The sequence below is a fragment of the Hibiscus syriacus genome, unplaced genomic scaffold, assembly GCF_006381635.1.
Source record: "Hibiscus syriacus cultivar Baekdansim isolate YM2019G1 unplaced genomic scaffold, ASM638163v2 tig00111151_pilon, whole genome shotgun sequence".
In the NCBI taxonomy this organism is placed as follows: domain Eukaryota; kingdom Viridiplantae; phylum Streptophyta; class Magnoliopsida; order Malvales; family Malvaceae; genus Hibiscus; species Hibiscus syriacus.
Genome location: NW_024062999.1, coordinates 2,470,138 through 2,491,972, shown reverse-complemented (window position 1 = coordinate 2,491,972; position 21,835 = coordinate 2,470,138). Strand labels below are relative to the sequence as shown.

The 21,835-nt window shown below is 34.1% G+C and overlaps 1 pseudogene; it reads right to left on the bottom strand.

Annotated features, from left to right (window-relative positions):
- Positions 1 to 216: 216 nt before the first annotated feature.
- LOC120154921 lies at positions 217 to 15,252 on the bottom strand (annotated as a pseudogene).
- Positions 15,253 to 21,835: the final 6,583 nt, after the last annotated feature.

Here is a 21,835-nt window from a genome sequence, read left to right as displayed (position 1 = left end):
GATTCAAAGGGGGTAGGTTGTTGTAATAAATAAATTTGGGGTTCTTTTAATTAGGTCAACAAAATGTCCACACATTTTTGTTGTTCATCCTTGTCTCCTTCTTGCTATTAAGGCCTCATTCATACTCCTAATTGTTAAAATTCCCGGTTTATGCAAATATATGAATTAGTTGAATAATGCATGTGATCATTTAATAAAATTTATGAATTAATTTACCATTTGCTTACCATAGGCTGCAGGGTCATTAATGAAATCAGTGGTTTGCTGTTGTGTATTAGCAGCAATGAAAATATTTGAACCACTGGCTGTTGAGTTCATTTATCATGTTAACCAATTGTGGATTGTACAAAGCCGCAGCTCGTTGCAATTCGCGGCACACTGACCGGTTGGACTCCTCATGGCTAATTCTGCCGGAACACAACCCATTGGTCCTGTCCCGGTCACCAGAACCTTCCGAGCTCCTAGATCATACAGCCTCTGCAATATAGTTTGTAAGCTTACAATCTCCAGGCATCTTTCATGTTAATGTGACACAATGCCAAGAAATATTACCATTAGAAGTTTCTTGTACTCAGAGATCAGGTATCGAACATAATCTGGTAGACTGAACTGGCGAGATCTCGGAGAGAATGGAATCAAGTAGTAGTTGTTAACGAAATCGTTGCCGCCGACGGTGATGAGTATGAGTGCATCGTTTACGATCCGTCTCACTTCGTCGTACCCGACGAGGTCAGTCAACCGGGCCTGGTATTGTTCAAAGTACTTCAATTGCTTGTACATTCTGATAATGTTTATCTGTCAATGCATCATTTGAAGGACAAAAACAGTCAAAATGGGCTTGAAATGTCAAAAAAAAAAAAAAAAACACATGGAATTTGAGAAGTTTACAAATTGGATGCCAGTGTCATTGAGGATCCCAATGCCAGCTGAAGCAAAGTTGGCCCCAACAAGTAGCCTATCTCCCCTGAGCTCTGGACTCAAGTATGCAATGTTGGCACTGAACCAAGTGCTTCACCTGATACATACACAAATTCTCAGTTGAATCAACATGAAATATGAAGAGAAAATTAGAAGTAAAAGGGAATGGAAGTCCCAACTGATGAAATCGGGGATGTTTTGCCGTTCGAGAAGCGACCGGTGGGACGACGGTTGGGGGTATCAATGCCGTAAGGCGGCGAATCGGCTCGAGCAGTGGTTGCTAAGAAATTGTTGTTGCCATTGTCAACAAGGGAATCACCGAACACAAAAAATGCCCTGGCGGATTCAACTCGGGCAGTTGAAGTAGCCATTACAAGTCCTAAAACCATCCACGAAACAAAACAAGTGAGCTCGCCATGGGACCAGCTAGCTATCAAAAAGGAGAATGATAATGTTTATTAATGGAGACTTTGTCTTGGCATGAATCGAAGGGGTAGGAGCCCTTAATATATAGGGTAGGGGATTGTTGTCAAAGGTGAAAAACATGGCCTACACAAACAAAAGCTATACAGTAAGGTAGGTGTGTTTGGCAATGGCACCTCATCACCATTTCCATTGAATCACCTACTTAAGGCTTAGAAAAATGGTCATTAGGGTAGCTTTGGCATAAATTTACTCCTATGTTCTAACAAAAATCTTTTTATCATTGTATTTTAATTTGATTGACTCGATCATGATAATTTTTGTTTTAATCTTTATAAGTGTTTACAATGATTTTCTGAAAAGAAAAATCATGAGTGATGCACATAGATATTCTAGGGTAAATGGCATATTAAGTTGCCTAATGATTCACAAGGTTTCGGTTTAGTCACCAATTATCACATGTCAGAATCATCGTAATATTTTTAATGGCGGGTGATCAAACTAAACAAAAAACGTAAGTTTACGTATTATTTTTAAAATAGTTGAATGAACAACACGAAATTGCAAAATTAATTGGGTGACTAAATATGTATATATATTCTGCTATCGTAGAGGTTTATGTTAATGAAACAATCAACTACAATGGTTAAAAATAATTATTATTCCAGAGGTGTTGGGTTCGAGCGTTATGTCTATAAAGATATTAAATGTCATTATCAAATAATAAAAAAATTCAAACAAATATTAACTTATAACATCTCAAACTAATTAAAAAATAGGGTTAGTTTCTTGGGAATTCTACTACTGTATGACCCTTACCTAATTGTAAGTGGTATAAATTCATGTGAAATTGATAGTTTAATTCATGGGATAGATCTTCATCGATATTCACCCACCAAGTACACTTGGATTATTGGTTTCGTAGATAAAATTTCACAAACGACGCCATTGTCGGTTTTAATGTTTCGTGGACCCTTTTTTATCCTTTTCCCTATGGTTTTAAATCGATTTTTTTTCTTTAAATTTGTGGATAGAGTTAAAAATAGAATAAAATTTAAAATTACAAATAAATTATAATGAAGTGTAAACATTATACATTTACTAATCTCGTGTTCAATCGTCGAGGAAATTTTTTTAATTATTTTTATTTAAAGAGAAGAGAAGATTATAAATTAAGAGTAAAAATGTATAATAGTAAAATACTCTACAAAATTTTCTTATTTTTCAATTGAGCCTTAATGTTATCATGTCACGCCAGTAAAATATTAACCATCAGTTAATCATTCGAAAGAATTTATTTGAAAAAATTAAAATTTTAAGGCGTGATTTGTATTGAGAAACTAAGACAATTGGAATAAGTTAAAAGGTTAAGAATTTTTTTATCATTATGTCTCTAAAAATGTACCTTAGTGAAGTTGTCATATGATGAATATAATTTGAATTTGATATGATATGATATTATAAAAAAAGATTTATTTTTTCAAAAAAAATTGTTTGTTGTTTAATTACAACAAATTGTGTTGTCTCTAAATTGAGAAAGAAAGAAAAAAAAAAATCAAATTTTGGAACCAGTTGTCTTGATCAAAGCAAATCATGATAAAGAATGTTTGGAAAAAAGACAATGGTTCATTTTAAAAAAATAATTATCATTAATTTTATGTTGGTGACTTATGACATATTATAATGTTATTTAATGAATTAAAATAATTTAAGAGTCAATTCTTTAATAAACAAAGAGAAAGACAAGGAATAGACTAAAAACTAAACATAAGCATCAAGAAACTTAGCACTCAACGTTTTGATCAATCAAGTTGCTTTGATAGTTCCTCAATTATAAATATACATCTCAAATAAATTGCCTACAAAAGAAAAAACTATATTTGGTCAACTAAAGTGATATATGCTTAAGAAATCAATATAATAATTACAAAATTCGTCACTGAATTTTGCTCTCTCTTATTTTGCTCACTGAACTTTAAAAATTTTCAATTTCCTCATTGAACTTAATACATTGGGTTTTTGGTCACATAACTTTACTCTCTCCCCTATTTTGGTCATTGTTCCATTAAATAGTTAACGACGTTAAAAATGACACTGTTAAGTTTTTTCACTAAAATGACGTGTTTGTATAATATAACAGTCCATTTTAACGCTGTTAACTGTTTAACAATCGAGTGACAAAAAAGCCCAATATATTAAGTTCAATGAGGAAAATGAAAAGATTTAAAGCACAATGAGTGAAATAAGTGAGAGTGTCAAGTTTAGTTACTAAATTGTAATTTAGCAAATTATTACTATATGATACATTACAAAAAATAATTTTATAAATAATATTAAATAAGGGCGGACACAATCATCAAAATAAATAACAAATATAAGAAAATCGGATCTAAGGTAGGTGCTTACTAACCCTAGTATATGTGTACATCCGCAAAATTACAATTGTCAAATATCTAGTATTTTTTTTATATTTTTAAATAAATAATTATTTAATGCATTGTTATGGGAAAAAATTACAATTGATCTTAAGATAACGACATGTATCCGTAAAATATTTTTACAAACTTAAAAAGTAAATAAAATAATACTTGTCATCATCTTAAAATTACTTGTGAAACTATTTTTTCCATATGCAATGTATCAAATAAAAACAACTTTAAAATAAATTAAAATATGAACATTAACACCATCAAAACGTTACTTATAAAATTATTTTTACTATATTATACAAAATTTATAAAAAAATTATGTGATTCAATTGCTCAAAAAGAGCATAAAAACATTGTAGTTAACAAACAATTTTGGACACTAAAATTAATTTTAAAAATAAAAAAATAAAAGATGCCAAGGCTTTAAGAAATACCCACTACTCCCTCAAACTAAAAGAAGTATATATATATATATATATGGATAATGATTGATAGGTTGGTAGAATAGTTTTTATTATCTGAATTTATTGTTTTATTTTTATTTTTTAATAATTATAGATAATATCAATTCATAATTTTTAATCACTAACAATAAGAATATACTTTTTAAATATAATTATTTAAATTTAAGATCATAAAAAAAAAACAACATTTTATTTTATTAGAAATCGTCTAAAAAAAGATCCTTCGTCACCCATATATACAATAATAATCTATATATGTGGGAGCTGGAAATGATAGCTCCACAATAAATGGGGGCTAATTTAAGCTACTATTATTACGCCTCAACCCGATTTGAGGCTCATAAATTACTGGAAAAACATGCATAAGGAAATACTGTCCTACTCTTCAATTCTCATTTAGTTTCATCTTGGGTTTAGGAGAAAAAAAATTAGGACGATTAAATTGAAAAAATATAGTTTTAAACTTATTAATTGATTTAGAAATAAAAATGAATGTTATCATCTTTAAAAAATTTGAATTAAGATAGTTGTATCTGCAGGGTATATGTACATTATCAGGTTAAAAAATTAGAAACAAATATTATCTTATAATCACCCCTTCCTATTAAAAAATATAATTTTAAATATTATTTTTCATTTAATTTAAATCAAAGATCCAGTTTCAATTAAAAATAAAACTATTTTTACATTAGTATTTATAAATTGTAATTAAATTCATGGAAGTTTGAGCTGACTCAATAAAACATTTGTCAAAGGCTTATCTTCCAAAGAAGCTTTTGACTAGATTTGTATAGACAAATTTGGTGCTCATTTCTTTATAGAAAAGAAGCCTCACGGCGTAAAGATAACAAACACGTATTCTTTTACTTAGTAACGGATATAGAATATTTTAGACGATGGATATATTATATATATATCAATAATTTTTTTATGAATGAATTCAAATAAAATTTTATGATAGACAAAAAGACAGAATCATGATTTCAACTTTAAGAGAAAAATATAATTAATCATATAAAATGAGGGGACAAAGTATTGATACCCTATTGGAAATATCGATATTCCCTTAGGTATCGATACCAAAATTACATTCTAGAATCTGATTAGTGTTCTCGGTATTGATGCTATCCTGTGAGTATCGATCCGGCCTTTCAGTATCGATGCCGGTCTTTCAGTATCATACTCCTCGCATGGGTTATCGATACTTCCTTCTTAAATTTGAACATTTTAGCCTAAACTGAAGAACAATATTGATAATATCTTACAGTATTGATACCCTTGCGAAAATACCTTATTTGGCAACGAACGATGACAAATTTCATCCCAAAACACCCTAGTAAGGGTCTCAATTGTTATTAGAGTCTTATTGATGATTTAAGAGATCATAAAGAGGTCTTATAACATAATGAAAAATCAAAGATGCAATCTACCATGAACATGATTCCAAGCTCATACAACCTACCAAATCTCACTTATTGAACTACATTTGGTAGAGTGAGTTAGAAATGAATTACCTTGGTAATCTAGGTTGTTGGAAAACGTCCAAAGCTCAACCCAAAACAAGCTTCTCATTGTTCTTACTCTTGGAGCTTTCTCAAACTTCTCTCATAACATGGAATCAAGAACATGGGTTACTAACTGAATTTATAGGTTAAGAAAGGTTTAAAAATAGTTCCTAAGATTAGAAATCACTGAAAACAGACCAAAACCTTTAGGTTCCTTAAACCCACAAAACCCACACTTTGAAACTAAGGCCAAATCTTGTATTTGAAGGCTTAAATTGAAGCTTAAGGCGGTTGAGTCTGAAACTTACCATGAAAATCCCGAATTAGGCTTAAAACCTCAAGTTTTGACCTTTGCTAAGGTTTGGAGAAGAAAAATGAAGAAGAAGAAGAAGACAAACTTGGTGTTTTGGAAAGAGGAAAAGAACAAACATGAGATCACTAATCTTAATTGTTTTATCTTTATTTTTTAACAATGGTAAAATTCTACCTGGTCTACTGATTTTGGTTGCTAACTAAAAATGCCCTTTTTATCCACTTTTGAGATCAATCCAAGCCTAATTTCACTTGTTTTTGGTTCAAGACTTCCTACAAGCTAAAGAACTTTTCCAAAGCCCATCTCAGGATAGACCGAAAATCATAACCCAAGATTCAGGGCGTTACAACTTTCCCCTCTTAGAAAGAAATTTTATCCTCAAAATTTACCTGGATAGAAGAGGTAAGGATAGTAAAGTTGCAAGTCCTTCTCGGTTTCCCAAGTTGCTTTCTTGATGTTGTGATTCCTCCATATCGCCTTTACTAAGGGGATCCTCTTGTTCCTTAACTCTTTCACCTCCATAACTTGGATTATGACTGTCTCTTCTGTTTAGGGCATGTCTGGGCTGACCTCAATCTACTCTAGGGGTATGACATGTGAAGGATTGAATTGTATCTTCTAATTATGGATACATGGAACACATTGTGAATATGCTCCAATTTTGGTGGCAAGACTAACATATAAGCTACTGGCCTGACCTTCTCCAGCACCTCATAAGGCCCTATAAAGCGAGGAGTCAACTTTCATTGTTCCCAAAGCAAACATTTTTTTGCAAGGCGAAACCTTAAGGAACACTTTGTCCCCAACCGTGAACTTAATGTCCTTACGCTTCAAGTCTGCGTAAGACCTCTGCTTGTCTAAAGCCTCCTTAAGCTGCTCTGAATCAATTGAACTTTCTCATCTATCTTTCTGATCAAGTATGGGCCTATTATCTTACCCTCACAAAGTTCTGTCGAACATAGTGGAGTCCTACATATGTGCCCATACAAGGCCTCATACGAAGCCATCTGAATGCTTGACTGAAAACTGTTTGAAATGATGGAAGTCGGTACACCGTGCAACCTCACTATCTCATGGAAGTACAACTGAGCTAACCTCTCTAAGGTAGTCCATCTAATTGGGAGAAAGTGAGCTGATTTGGTTAGGCGGTCAACTATGACCCAAACTGCGTCATGTCTTTGTCTGGTCAGTGGTAACCCTGTCATAAAGTCCATGGTTACCATATCCCATTTCCACTGAGAAATCTGAATGGGCTAAAGCAAACCTAAGGAAACCTAGTATTCCACTTTAACTTACTAACACACTAGAGATCTAGTGAAAAACACCGATACTTCCCTTTTCATGCCATGTAATACCCCAAATTTGGGGTAGTGACTAAAATGTAAGTTTTATAAGTTTGATGGATAAAGTATAAACTGTGAAAAGTTTATGGACCAAAATATAATTTGAAAAGGTATATATTTTAGTCTTAAATGAATAGTTTGGCCTACATAAGAAATTTCGTGGTAATCAAATTTTCTGTACAAGATTTGTGTTAAAAGCTATAAAGCGTTAAAGTTCAATTTAGAAATCGAATAATTGGATCAAACCAGAATTTCACGAAAAAAAATTTGAAAGATGTTTAGATAATGGTTGGAAATATTTCCATATTTTAGATTAGAGAAATTTAGCTCAGATCAATGTAATTTTTTTAGATTTGGTTGAATTGTGAAATTTTAGTGACTAAAATGCAATTCTAAAAAAAATTTCATGGTCATAGTAGAAGGTCAAAACCAAGTTGATTCATCTTTGATTATGGAATATTTTAATGGAAGATAATACAATGACATTTGGTTATTATCAAGTTTCATTAATGGTATTTTGGGATTTCTCATTAATTGAATTTTAAATTCAATTATATTATAAAGTAGTCATGTGTTAAGGATTATTAATACTAGAATAATCGATAATTAACATTTTTCAGCCATTTTCTTCATCTTTGAGATGCTTTTGTTTTTCTGGAGGGGTTTTATATTGTTAATTACAGTACTATTTCCACTCTCAATTCATAATCCTACTTCAGATTTCCCCCTAAGCGTCGTCCCCTATTTGAATCTTTTCTCTTTGTTCCCAGTTTTGATCATCCTTTCCATAACTATGCGTTTGATCGAACCCGTTCTTCAGCAGTAAACTAGATATTGGCAAGGAAGAAAATAATTCAAAATAATCTCTGTTGTATGTTGTTGTATCTGAAGTATTTTTTTTCCTTTTTCTTATGTTAATTATTGCTCTAGTTTGTGTTTCTTTCATAATTATTGGGGGAAATTCTTGTTCCAGTTTGGGAATTTGAAGTCTGGTGGTTTCATTATCACAAATCCTTCATCGCTTCTATTTGATTTTGTTAAAAAAAGTGTTTTTCTTTAACAAATTATTTACTGTTGGAATCTAGTGTTCTTTGTGAAGACTTTGAATTCTGGAAATTTTTGTGTAGTTTTTTATGGGAATCATACGCTGGGAATTTAGTTTGGGGAATTATATATGCAGATCTGCTAAATCATTGAAAATAAGTCTGATATCTGTATGCAAATTTTCTTTCCATTTTAGTTCTTTGTTCTGCATAATTTTTCTAGGTTCTGAAGTTTATTTTTCAAGTAGTTAAGTGTTCCATTGTTCTGCTCTACTGTCCATATAAGCACGAAGGTTTGGTCTTTTACTGATATTTTTTTGAAATAATAGATTCTGGTTTTTGTTTCTTTAGCTGAATTATTCGATTACCTGAATGCTTTTTCCTTTTGTTTTTTGTGCTTTTTGTTTGTTTAGTGGACACTTGGATCTACTGGATCTTTATTTTTGCACTTTTCTTTGAGTAAGATTTACTGGATTTGTATTTTTTCATTGCCCTAGACTCCTAGTATCTTATATCATTATTGATATTTAAGTAAGATATAAATCCAATCATTGGTTTTTAGCTGTTGGCCTTAAGTTTAGTAAGATATTGTTAATTTGTCTTAAAATCCTATTAATTAACCAACTAGACTTCTTAGTACCCCTAAATTCTCTAGCATTTTATTGGTGCACCTTTGTTTCTTTGGATTCTTTTTTCATAGTTCCTCATAGCTTCAAATATAGATGATTACTTGAGGTCATGTCATTCTTTTAGATCTCATAGGGCGTATAGGGGGAGGGCTCGACAGAGTGGTTTCAAGGAGACTAGACTTAGTGTTTGTTCGTTGAATGTAGGCACATTAAATACTAGGCTGCTGGAGCTGACCGACGTACTTAGTAATAGAAAAATAGATTTTGCTTGTATTCAGGAGACTAGGTGGAAAGGGGCTTGCGCCAGAGAGTGTAATGAGTACAAGTTGTGGTTTTCATGCATAGATAACGCTAGAAATGGGGTAGGTATCTTGGTATCCTCTACGCTCAAGGAAAATGTAGTTAAAGTTTGTAGATACCGGGATAGGATCATGATGATTAAGGTTATTATAGAAGAGGAAGTGGTGAATGTCTTTTCAATGTACGCCCCACACGTTGGCCTAGGGGAGGGGGAGAAACATTGCTTATGGGATCAGTTAGATGATGTACTTAGGAGAATTCTGGAGGACCAAAGAGTTTTCATATGGTGGTCACTAACTCCTACTTTAACAAGAGAGATGTCAACTTGATAACGTTCCATAGTGGGGGACATTGTACCCAAATCAGCTACATCCTGGTTCGAAATCGGGATCGATGGGCTTGCATTGACTGTAAGGTGTTCCCTGAAGAGACATGTGCATCACAACACAGATTGTTGGTTTTGGTGTTCTGCGTACGCCACTGGTGGAGCACTCATAAGAGGGCTAAACTTGGTAAACCTAGGATCCTTTAGAAGAACTTACATAGAGCGATAATTGATGACTTTAGGAGTAAGGTTATGTCTAATACAGGTTTTGGAACTACAAACTCAAATAATGCAGATATGTTATGGAAAAATATGGAACATTCCATCAGAGAGGTGGGAAAAAACACCCTTAAGTTATCGACAGGGAAGGTCAAGGAGCATAAAGAATCGTGGTGGTGGAACTACGAAGTCCAAACTAAGGTGAAGACAAAACAAACTTGCTTTAAAGAGTATCTACAATGCAATGACGACGAAGGAAGATCAAGATCTAAACAAAGATACAAGGAGGCGAAGCGGGAAGCCAAGAAAATGGTGGCTAAAGCAAATGATAAAGAATACGAGGAAATGTACAAGAGATTAGACACCAAGGAAGGACAAAACAATATCTTCAGGCTAGCAAAATCCAGGGAGAATAGGAAAAATGATCTAGGTAGCATTAGGTTTATTAAGGACAACAATGGTGTTCTTTTAGTGAACGATCATGATATTAAGAGGGTTTGGGGTAGTTACTTCTTTGGCTTATTTAACGACGGTGTCTCTCCTGGTAGAGATAATACATTTGATGGGTCAGCCGACCATCATACTACGGCCAATTAATGCCCTACAAGTAGGATTGGGTTTGAGGAAGTCAAAATGACTCTTAGAAAGATGGGGAGGGACAAAGCTATTGGTCTAAATTAAATTCCTATCACTGTGTGGTTGGCCCTAGAAGAAGAGGGAGTTAAGTGGTTGACTAATATCTTTAATATTATTTTAGAGACTGCCAAGATGCCAGAGGAGTGAAGAGAGTCTACGGGATACCAATCTATAAGAACAAAGGAGATCCCAACGTTGTGGCAACCACAGAGGTATTAAACTACTCAACCATACCATAAAGCTATGGGAAAGGGTGATAGAGGCTATGTTGAGACATGTTACTAGGTTTCGGAAAACCAATTTGGCTTTATGCCAGGCAAGTCTACTACGGAGGCGATTCATCTACTTCGACGGCTTATGGAGAAATATAGGGGAAAAATAAAGATCTTCACATGACATTCATTCACCTTGAGAAGTCGTATGATAACGTTCCCCGCGATACGATCTGGAAGACCTTGGAAACGAGACGGATCCCAACTGCTTATATCCGGGCGATTTGTGATATGTACTGTAGATCTACTATATACGTCAGGACTACAGTTGGCGACACCGAGGCATTCCCTGTGGAAATCAGACTCCACCAGGGGTTGGCTCTTAGCCCTTACATCTTTGCCTTGATTATGGACGATATCTATTGTGCGACACCAGACGGTGTTCCATGGTGTATGCTTTTCGCTGACAATATTGTCCTAGTTGCTGAAACAAGAACTAAGCTAAATAGTAGACTGGCTACCTGGAAGACTGCTTTGGAAGAAAAAGGTCTAAGGATTAATATTGCAAAGACAAAGTATTTATGTTCAAACTTTAGTGGGAACCAAAAAGATGAAGATATAGAGGTATGCATAGAAGGACACGTTCTCCACTCAAAGGATTGTTTCAAGTACCTAGGGTCTATGATACATAAAGATGGGGTGTGGATGATGACGTTACACATCGTATAAAGGTGGGATGACTAAAGTGGAGGGCTGCTACCAGTGTTTTGTGTGACAAAAAGGTTTCTCTAAAACTTAAGGGAAAATTTTATAGAATGACAATAAGACCAGCACTGCTGTATGGATCAGAATGTTGGGCAATCAAGAAGGATCACGTAAAGAGGATAGAGGCCGTAGAAATGAGAATGCTTCGATGGGTATGTGGTAGGACTCTGTGGGACATGACACCAAACTCTACTATTAGGATGTCCTTGCGGGTTGTGCCTGTATCCGAAAAATTAAGGGAGGGAATACTACGGTGGTTTGGGCATGTCCTTAGGCGATAACCGTCGTATGCGATCAAGAGGGTAGAGTACCAGAAGGAGAGGACGACCAAGGAGGAAGTGGGACGACTGCTTGAGATCTGATTTGAAGGATTTAGCCCTTACCGAGGACATGACCTCAGATAGGAAAGAATGGAGACTTAAGACCAGGGTAGCCGAGTAGTGTGGGTCACATCCATAGGGTGTATCATCTCTGTCTTATTTTAATGCCTTTGTAGAAATTTCCATGACTTCTACTTTTTATACGTTTCTGTCATTGGAACTTATGAAGGCTTAGAACTAGGGTAGCGGAAAAGTGTTGCCTTAGTTTAGGTTTTAACCTATTTGACCTTATTCATTCTCGTTGCTTGCTATCGTTGACTTATGTGTATCGTTCTCTTCATATTTCCTCTTTTTAATTTTAGTCGGGTCTTACGTTTCTATCTATATGCAGATCTTTTTACGCAGGGATTTATTTGCAGGGATTACTTCCTATTACATACGCGTAGGAGGTCTTCCACGGAAGCTGCTCTCAACCTGGCGTTGGGGGCATCCTACTACCCTACCTCCCATTTACCCCATTGTATATGGGAATAGGGTTTTGTTGTTGTTATTGTTGTATGCTGAACAAAATTATGTGTTGAGATTGGAAATTAGGGTTTATATAAGGTTTGCTGAGTTTGATGAATTGATGAAGGATTTTTATGTTTTTGATGTTGGAGATTTATTCTAAAGTGTGTATGATTACAATTATTTATACATGCTTATATTAGGTTCGAGCACTTTAGGGTTTATGAAGAATTGATGGAATTTGATGCAATTTGATGTTGTGATGGTTAGAATAACATGAATTTAATGCAAGAGAGATGAATTCAATCTTGAAATTGAATGATAACCTTATCCTAAAGTACTAAGTAGGTTCAACCATGAAGGGGAATTTAAGGGGGAAATATTTAAATATTTCTATGGTCTTGAACTGATATTAGAAGTATTCTATGTGATTTGGAGATCAATTTGGAAGATTGAGTTAATAAAAGGGCTGATATACAAGTTTTGAGAATTATTAGATATTATTCAAGAAAGTGATATTTGAGGTGTTAAATGTTAATTTTTAACCTTAAAATGCTGGAATTTTAAGTTAGAAAGTTTACTAGAACCAAATTGTAAATTTTGAAAATATAAATGGTGTAATTTGAAAAGTCTTAATATTACAGGGAATTGATTGTAAGTTTATTAAATGTAGAAGTATAATTTAAGTAAATTATTACAATGCTGGAAATTTTATTAGTATGATGATTTTTTAGTTTAAATATTAAGTCGTGATTAAATTGCAAGTTTATGAAGTTGGGTGGTTGAAATTAAAAAGGAAAGAAAGTTTAGGATGAAATTGCAAGCTTTCGAATGTTAAAGTGTTGATTTGAGTATTGTATTAAATTTCTGGAAATTTTAGTATCTAATGTACAATGATCGTAATGGTGAATGATCATTATGAATTTAATGGAAAAAATTAAGGTGAATTCCAAATAGAATTCATAATTAGTGGCTTGATTGTGTAATTGGCGAAAGCTAAAGGGTTGATAAAGGAAATAAATATTTATGGAATCAAATGAACATTTTTTAGAAGTTTGAATATGATGGGAGTATAATTTAGTTATATCGATTAAGTATCGATTTTCATTTTTATAGACTTTTATATTTCTAAGTTTAGATTATGTTAGTTCGATGCTAACATATAGTTTGAATATGTTATGTTATTATGTTACGTTGTCAGACTACGATAAATCTAGTGACCCGAATGAATCAAAAGGAAAGGATAAAGTACATGATTAAGACTATCATATAAAAGGTTTGGCAGTGAGGGAAAGGTGAGTGCAGTTTAGTTATTTAATTATTATGATCGAGAACGACTTGCGATAAGTCAACCTCATATAATTATTTCAAGTATGATTTATAACTTTTAATTATGGTTATATCCATAATTTTCATCAAGTCTTATAAATGAGTTAGGGTATGAACTACCCAAGTACGATTTTTATGATGATGATTTGAAGTATTATGATTTTAAGATGCTAACAAATAATGATTATATTATGACTTATAAGCCCACTGTATGTTGCATTGAAAATTGTTGGTACATTTGCCATTCCATTAAGTTGAGTACTTTCAAGTTATGATACATTCGTGTACATTATGATCCACACCTTTGGTACTCATGTTATGATTACACTTGGGGTGCATTATATGACCAGTTATGATTGGCACCATGATGTGCCTAGTGAGCACCATATGTTCTACTCACGTACCTTATATTCTCTTAAATATACTTTGGACTAGAAAAAAATATGAAAGTATGAATATGTAAAGTTTGGACAAAATATGATATGTTCATATTATCTGATATTATTTATCATTATTTTTATATGAATATGAAACAAGTTGATTTTTAGGTTACGATGCAGTACTGGACTTGAATATGTTGGTTGGAATGTTTAATGTTTTATTTAATCCATTTCCAATGTTTTAAGTATTTATGATGTTTTAAAATGTTTTATCTCACCTTAGCTTACTACTGCCTCACTAAGATATACTTAGCATGTGATGATTTTCATGCGTACGTTCTGGTAGAGATACGGACGTGCAGTGAGGAGCCTCCATAGCATCTTTTTGGAGATTGTTTATATTATCAGTATCAGTAAGACATCTTTGATGTTACTTTTGACTATTAATGGCATATATATTTATGTTATCAGTATGCTTTATCAGTTCTAATTTAAATGGTCTGTAATAGTAAATTAGGATCACTTCATTTTGACTAACTATCTATATCTGTAATTATGAATGAATAATTTACGATGTTTAAAATGCTTTTAAAATTTAGTATTGTTTAGGTAGTATTATATAGTTTATGAACAATATTAAATTGTCTAATCACTGCCCAAAAATGGATTGGTTTTTCGATATTAAAATATTAATTTATGATTTTAAGTGGTTAAGGAAATTATTTTAAAGTTGGAACAGAATTGTTAAAAAAACAAAAAATTTAAGCATTTATGTTCAGTGAATATTCATGAAGTTGATGTGACATCTATAGTTCGTATTTTTAGATGTATACAAGCTATGGATGTTAAATGCCCGACCACCGAAACAACCAACGAAGCTCCTGGTACATCTTGTTATTGCCTGGGTGTACTGAAAGTGGACTCCAATACGCCTCGTAGAGAATCTTATTGTGCAACTGAGCGTCTGCGGGTACACACAACCGACCCTTGAAGTACAACAAATCTCCATCATGAAGCTAAAAACTAGGGCCTCTCCCTGGAAAACCTGTTTGATCTGAGTTCTCAACTGATCAGCTGAACTCTCTAGTCTCTTGACTTGGCTTTCCAACTCAGGCTCAACTCGTAAATCAGCTAACAGCCCACCATCGCTGGATAAATTCTGCCGTGCTAGGAGAGCTTGCAACTCTATCATGGATTTTTTTATTGAAGGCTTCTGCTACTACATTAGCCTTTATTGGATGGTGATCTATCACACAATCATAGCCATTAAGAAACTCAACCCATATGCGTTGTCTGAGGTTCAATTCCTTTTGAGTGAGAAGATACTTAAGGCTTTTGTGATTGGTGAAGATGTGACACCACTACTGCTAGTTCAAGTTTATGGGTAGGATAATTACGCTCATGAGGCTTAAGCTGGCGGGATGTGTAAGATACAATCTTGGCCTCCTGCATCAAGATGCATCCTAGAGCATTTAACGAGGCACCACTGAAAACCGTGAAGTCCTTACTCGACTTTGATTGGGTCAACACTGGGATTGGGTCAATATGACCTTCAACTATTCAAATTTGTCCTGTCGCTTTTTATTCCAAATGAAGGGGACTCATTTATGAAGCCATTTAGTTAGAGGGGCGACTATCATTAAGAAGCCCTGAACGAATCGATGATAGTACTCGGCTGGACCAAGGAAACTGCACTCCTCTGACACATTATTATGTGGCTCCCACTCTAATATGGCCTGAATTTTATGGAGGTTGACTCTGATGTCGTATGCTGACACGACATGACCAAAGAAGGAAACTATTGATAGTAAAAATTCACACTTCCTGAACTTGGCATACAACTGTTTGTCTTTGAGGGTCTGTACGATGTTACAGAGATGCTGATCATGCTCCTCTACTGATCAGGATTACACCATAATGTCGTCTATAAATACCACTATAAACTGATATAAGTATGGGTGAAAAACTCGATTCATTAGATCTATGAATGTCACTAGAGAATTGGTGGTTCCAAACAATATCACCAAGAACTCATAATGATTGTTCCTTATCCTGAAAGTTTTCTTTGCCACATCCATATCCTTGACTTTCAACTGGAAGTAACCTGACCACAAATCAATCTTTGAGAAAATGTACGCTCCTCTCAACTGGTCAAAGAGGTCGTTTATCTTGGGGAGTGGGTAATAGTTCTTAATGATTAACTTATTTAATTGCCTGTAGTCAATGCACATCATCATCGACCCATATTTCTTCTTAACTAATAAGACTGGCGCTCTGCAAGGAGAGACGCTTGGTCGGACGAACCCCTTTTCTAGCAAATCATGTATTTAAGCCTTTAACTCCTTCTATTCTGTCGGTGCCATGTGATAGGGAGAAATGGACACCTGAGCTGAACGCGTGTTGAAACATTTTAAGATTTCGATATAACAAATTAAGTTAAATGAATTTTAAGATTTTCCAAATGATTTTCTAAATATATTCGATATAACTATTCGAATATCAAAACATTACTCCAAATATTTCAAAAATCATTTTTGATCCTTACTTAAGTGTAAAATTAAGTTTTAATCATAAAACAATTTCAAAATATTTTACAAAGTATTTCGAACCAATTCAAAGCCAAAAATTCCAGAATACTCAGAGGGAACCGATTCCCCCCCATAGGAGGAACCGATTCCCCCCTGAATGGTTTGGCTCTGAGATTTCCAGAATGCTCGGAGGGAACCGATTCCCCCCAAGGGGGTACCGATTCCCCCTTGTTCAACGGTCGAAATATTTGAATTTTACACTTAGGGAACCGATTCCCTATGAGAGGGAACCGATTCCCCCCACTGTCCAAGCTGTTTTATTAAATGTTTTCACACTAAAACGGCTATAATATCTTCTCTAATTATCCCCAACGTTCAGAAGTGATCCAAGGTGTATTTAAGCAAGCTTAGAAGCCATTGATCAAAACAAGAAACATCAAGCAACTAGAATCAAGAGAGAATCAAAGAGAAAGCATCAAACCTCAAGTTTGAGCATTTCAAGCCCATTTTCATTCAATATTCATTTTGCTTTCAAGAACACTTTTTGTGCTCAGTTGTATTCATCTTTGAGTGTTCTTTTCTTTGTTCTAGAATTGTGCAAACATCTTACCTTGTGAGGTTTTCTTGTAAGTTTGCAAATTTGTAATCTTCTCTTGAGAAAAGAGTGTTCTCAAGAGTTGGGGTATACTCTTGAGGGAATTGTAAGGTTATCTCTTTGGCCTCAAAAGAAAGAACAAATTAGTGAATTTGTTGGAAAATCCTTAGTGTGGATAGCTAAGGTAGTGGACGTAGACTTTGTTTGAGAAAGTCGAACCACTGTAAATCGCTGTGCAATTACTTTCAATTTTCTGCAAAAGCTTCCATAAAATTTTTATTGCCAATTCACCCCCCTCTTGGCCAATTTCGTCATTCGATTAACTCAACAATTGGCATCAGAGCCTAACTCATTTGAAGGTTTAATCGCCTCTTGAGTCGATCCGGGAAGAGTTACATCGATTACAAAGTCATCAATGGCCTCCACTTCAAACTTCGACTCCGGTCTCGATTCGATGCCCGTCAACAAGCCTCCTTTCTTCAATGGAGCTAACTATGCCTATTGGAAGAATAGAATGATGTACTTCATTCAAGCAAGTGACATGGGAGCATGGAATGCTGTAGAAGAAGGATACATCAAACCTCTCACTCATCCAAGGTTGTGGAGTGAAGGAGAGACAAGAATGTTCCAGCTCAACTCCAAAGCCATCCATATTATTTTTTGTGCTCTTGGACCAGATGAATACGGAAGAGTTTCATCGTGTACAACCGCCAAAGAAATATGGGACAAACTTCAAGTCACACATGAAGGTACAGATGAGGTAAAGAAATCAAAAATTAGTATTCTAACGCATAGCTATGAAAATTTCAGGATGAAACCAAAGCTATGACGGATAGATTTTCAACGATTGTCAATGGTCTCAAATCATATGGAGAGATCATCTCAAATGAAAAGCTTGTGAGGAAGTTAGTCTACTCCCTCCCAAAATCATGGCAATCAAAGAAGACGGCAATCATCGAGTCTAAGGACCTATCGTCCTTAACTCTTGAAGAACTTATCGGTTCACTCCTCACTCATGAGATGATGCTTGAAGATGAGGTGGACCTTGATAAAGTTGAAGAGACACCAAAGGAGAAGGAGAAGAAGAAAAACATTGGAGTTGCTCTCAAATCCACAAAAGATGAGAGTGATTCTAATGATGATGATGACGAGGAAATGGCATTGTTTGCCAAACGGTTCAGAAAAATGATGAGACCTTACCAAGGAAGAAAATTCAAACGAAACGAAGGCCTCAAAAATGAACCAAAAGAGAAGGACCCAATCATTTGCTATGAATGCAAAAAGCCGGGGCATGTCAAATATGATTGCCCACAATTGAAGAAAAAGGGTCAATCAAAGAATAAGCACAAGGCTCATGTGGCTACATGGAGCGATGAAGAAGGTTCCGATGAAGAGGAACAAGAAGTAGCAAACTTGTGCTTGATGGCATTCGGGGAAGATTCTAAGGTAACCTCTAACTCATCTGATTTTGATGATTTATCTTATGATGAGCTATTAGAGGAATATAATGGTTGGCTTCGGATTATGAGAAATTATTTTTAAAATATAAAATGATGTTTCAAAATTGAAAAATGAAAATAAACTCATATCCAAAACCAACAATGATCTTGAAAGTAAAATTAAAGATTTGCAAATCAAACTAGAAGAGTTTGAAAAGAAAAATTTAGATTTGCAAAATTTACTTTCAAAGGTCAATGATGATCATCAAAGAAAATTGATGATCTTAAAATCTCTTTTAAAAAAGTTGGAACAAAACATTTGAAAAAGGAGAAAATTCAAAATCCAACTTTGTTAGAAAAGATTTTAGAAACTACAATCATAGAAATCCTCAACGAACCTTAAATGGTAAAATATTTAGAAGTATATGGGTTCCTAAAGGACTCATTACTACTAAAGATAAAGATGTCCTACAAAAATGGATACCTAAGGGAACTAGGATTTTGGAAACTAATGAATATGGACCCAAAAGAATTTGGGTACCAAAAATCAAAAATTAATCTATGTTTGTAGGGAAAGGAGCATTGCTACAAGGCATGGGAAACAAATTCAAACTCATGGTACCTTGATAGTGGATGCTCAAGACATATGACCGGAGACAAAAGCCGGTTCATTGAGCTTAACGCCAAAAATGGAGGAGAAGTGACTTTTGGAGACAATTCAAAAGGTCACATTGAAGGTATTGGTACAATAGGTAATACCTCTTCCATACAAATTAAAAATGTTTTATATGTGAATGGATTAAAGCATAATCTATTGAGTATTAGTCAATTATGCGATAAAGGATTCAATGTCTTATTTGAAATTAATGGTTGTAAAGTCATTGACATTGCATCTAATCGGATTATGCTTATTGGTCATAGAATAGGAAACATTTACATGGTGCATTTAAATTCTATTGATATGACTAATTTTTGCCTAGTTGCTAAGGATGAGCATGATAGTTGGTTATGGCATAGGAGACTAGGTCATGCTAGTATGAGTGTTCTGCAACGGCTAATTCAAGGTGATTTAGTTCGAGGGTTGCCTAAGCTTAAATTTGATAATGATAAAATCTGTGATGCTTGTGCTAAAGGAAAACAAAAACGAGTTTCTTTTAAATCTATTAATGATGTATCAACTAGTAGAGTATTACAATTAATCCATTTAGATCTTTTTGGGCCAACTAGAACTACTAGCTTGGGAGGAAAACAATATGCATTTGTCTTGGTAGATGACTATTCTAGATACACTTGGGTTCTATTCTTAAGTACTAAAGATGAAGCATTAGAAAATTTCATCACATTTTCAAAAATAATCCAAAATGAAAAAGGATACTCTATCACTAGTGTTAGAAGTGATCATGGAACTGAATTTGAAAATCTTGGATTTATTGAGTTTTGTAATTCTAATGGTATTAGCCACAATTTTTCAGCACCTAGAACCCCTCAACAAAATGGAGTTGTTGAGAGGAAAAATCGAACCTTAGAAGAAATGGCTAGAACCATGCTTTGTGAAAATAATTTGCCAAAATATTTTTGGGCGGAAGCCACAAATACCGCTTGTTATGTTATAAATCGAGTAATGATTAGGCCAATTTTAAAGAAAACTCCATATGAAATTCTCAAAAATAAAAAGCCTAACATTAGCTATTTTCATCCTTTTGGATGTAAATGTTTTGTTTTAAACAACGGTAAAGAAAATCTTGGTAAATTTGATGCTAAAAGTGATGAAGGAATTTTTCTGGGTTATTCCTTAAACTCTAAAGCTTATCGTGTATTTAATAAAAGAACTTTAGTTGTAGAAGAGTCTATACATGTTGTTTTCGATGATAATCCCCTTCCGAGGAAGGATTCTTCTGTTAATGATGATGTAGGTATTGTACAAGCAAATGACGTTAGATATGACGTTGGAGAATCATCATCAAAGGAAGAAACAAAAGATGAGGAAACTCATGATCCCCTCGAAAATCCAACCATTGAAGAAAGGGAAGTATCTTTTCCAAGAGAGTACAACTATGTCAAGATGGTGAAATTATAGGTGATCCATCAAAAGGGGTAACTACTCGATCTTCTCTTAGAAATATCTGTAATTATGTTGCATTTATTTCATGCATAGAGCCTAAGAACATCAAAGAAGCATTAAAAGATGAACATTGGATTATGGCTATGCAAGAAGAATTAAATCAATTTGAGAGAAGTAAAGTATGGACATTAGTTGAAAGGCCTAGTGATAAATCTACTGTAGGTACTAGATGGGTTTTTAGAAATAAACTTGATGAAAGTGGTAATATAGTGAGGAACAAGGCTAGACTTGTTGCTCAAGGCTATACTCAAGAAGAAGGCATAGACTATGATGAAACATACGCTCCCGTAGCTAGGATGGAAGCAATTAGAATGTTATTAGCATTTGCATGTTTCAATGAATTTAAATTATATCAAATGGATGTTAAAAGTGCATTTTTAAATGGTTTTATAAAAGAAGAAGTGTACGTGGAACAACCTCCAGGTTTTGAAGATTCAAATTTTCCGGATCATGTTTTAAAATTGACAAAAGCTCTTTATGGTTTAAAACAAGCTCCTAGAGCTTGGTATGAAAGATTGTCAAATTTTTTAATTGAAAAGGTTTTTTTAAAAGGAAAGGTTGACACTACATTGTTTTTAAAGAGAAAAGGTAAAGATTTATTAGTAGTTCAAATTTATGTTGATGATATAATATTTGGTTCTACTAATGATGTTCTTTGTCAAGAATTTTCTAAGCTAATGCAAGTGAGTTTGAGATGAGCATGATGGGGGAGCTCTCATTTTTCTTGGGACTCCAAATCAAGCAAAGAAAAGATGGCATCTTCATTAATCAAGCTAAGTACGTCAAAGATATGCTCAAGAAGTTTGGACTGGAAAATGGGAAACCTCATAACACTCCAATGAGCTCTTCAACAAAGCTTGACTTGGATGAAGGAGGTAAATGTGTAGATGTTAAATTATATAGGTCAATGATTGGCTCTTTGCTTTATCTAACTGCAAGTAGACCGGACATTATGTTTAGTGTTTGCTTATGTGCTAGATTTCAATCATGTCCTAAGGAATCACATTTACTAGCTGTTAAGAGAATCTTTAGATACCTTAAGGACACTCCTAGTTTAGGACTTTGGTATCCTAGAGACTCTAGCTTTAGCT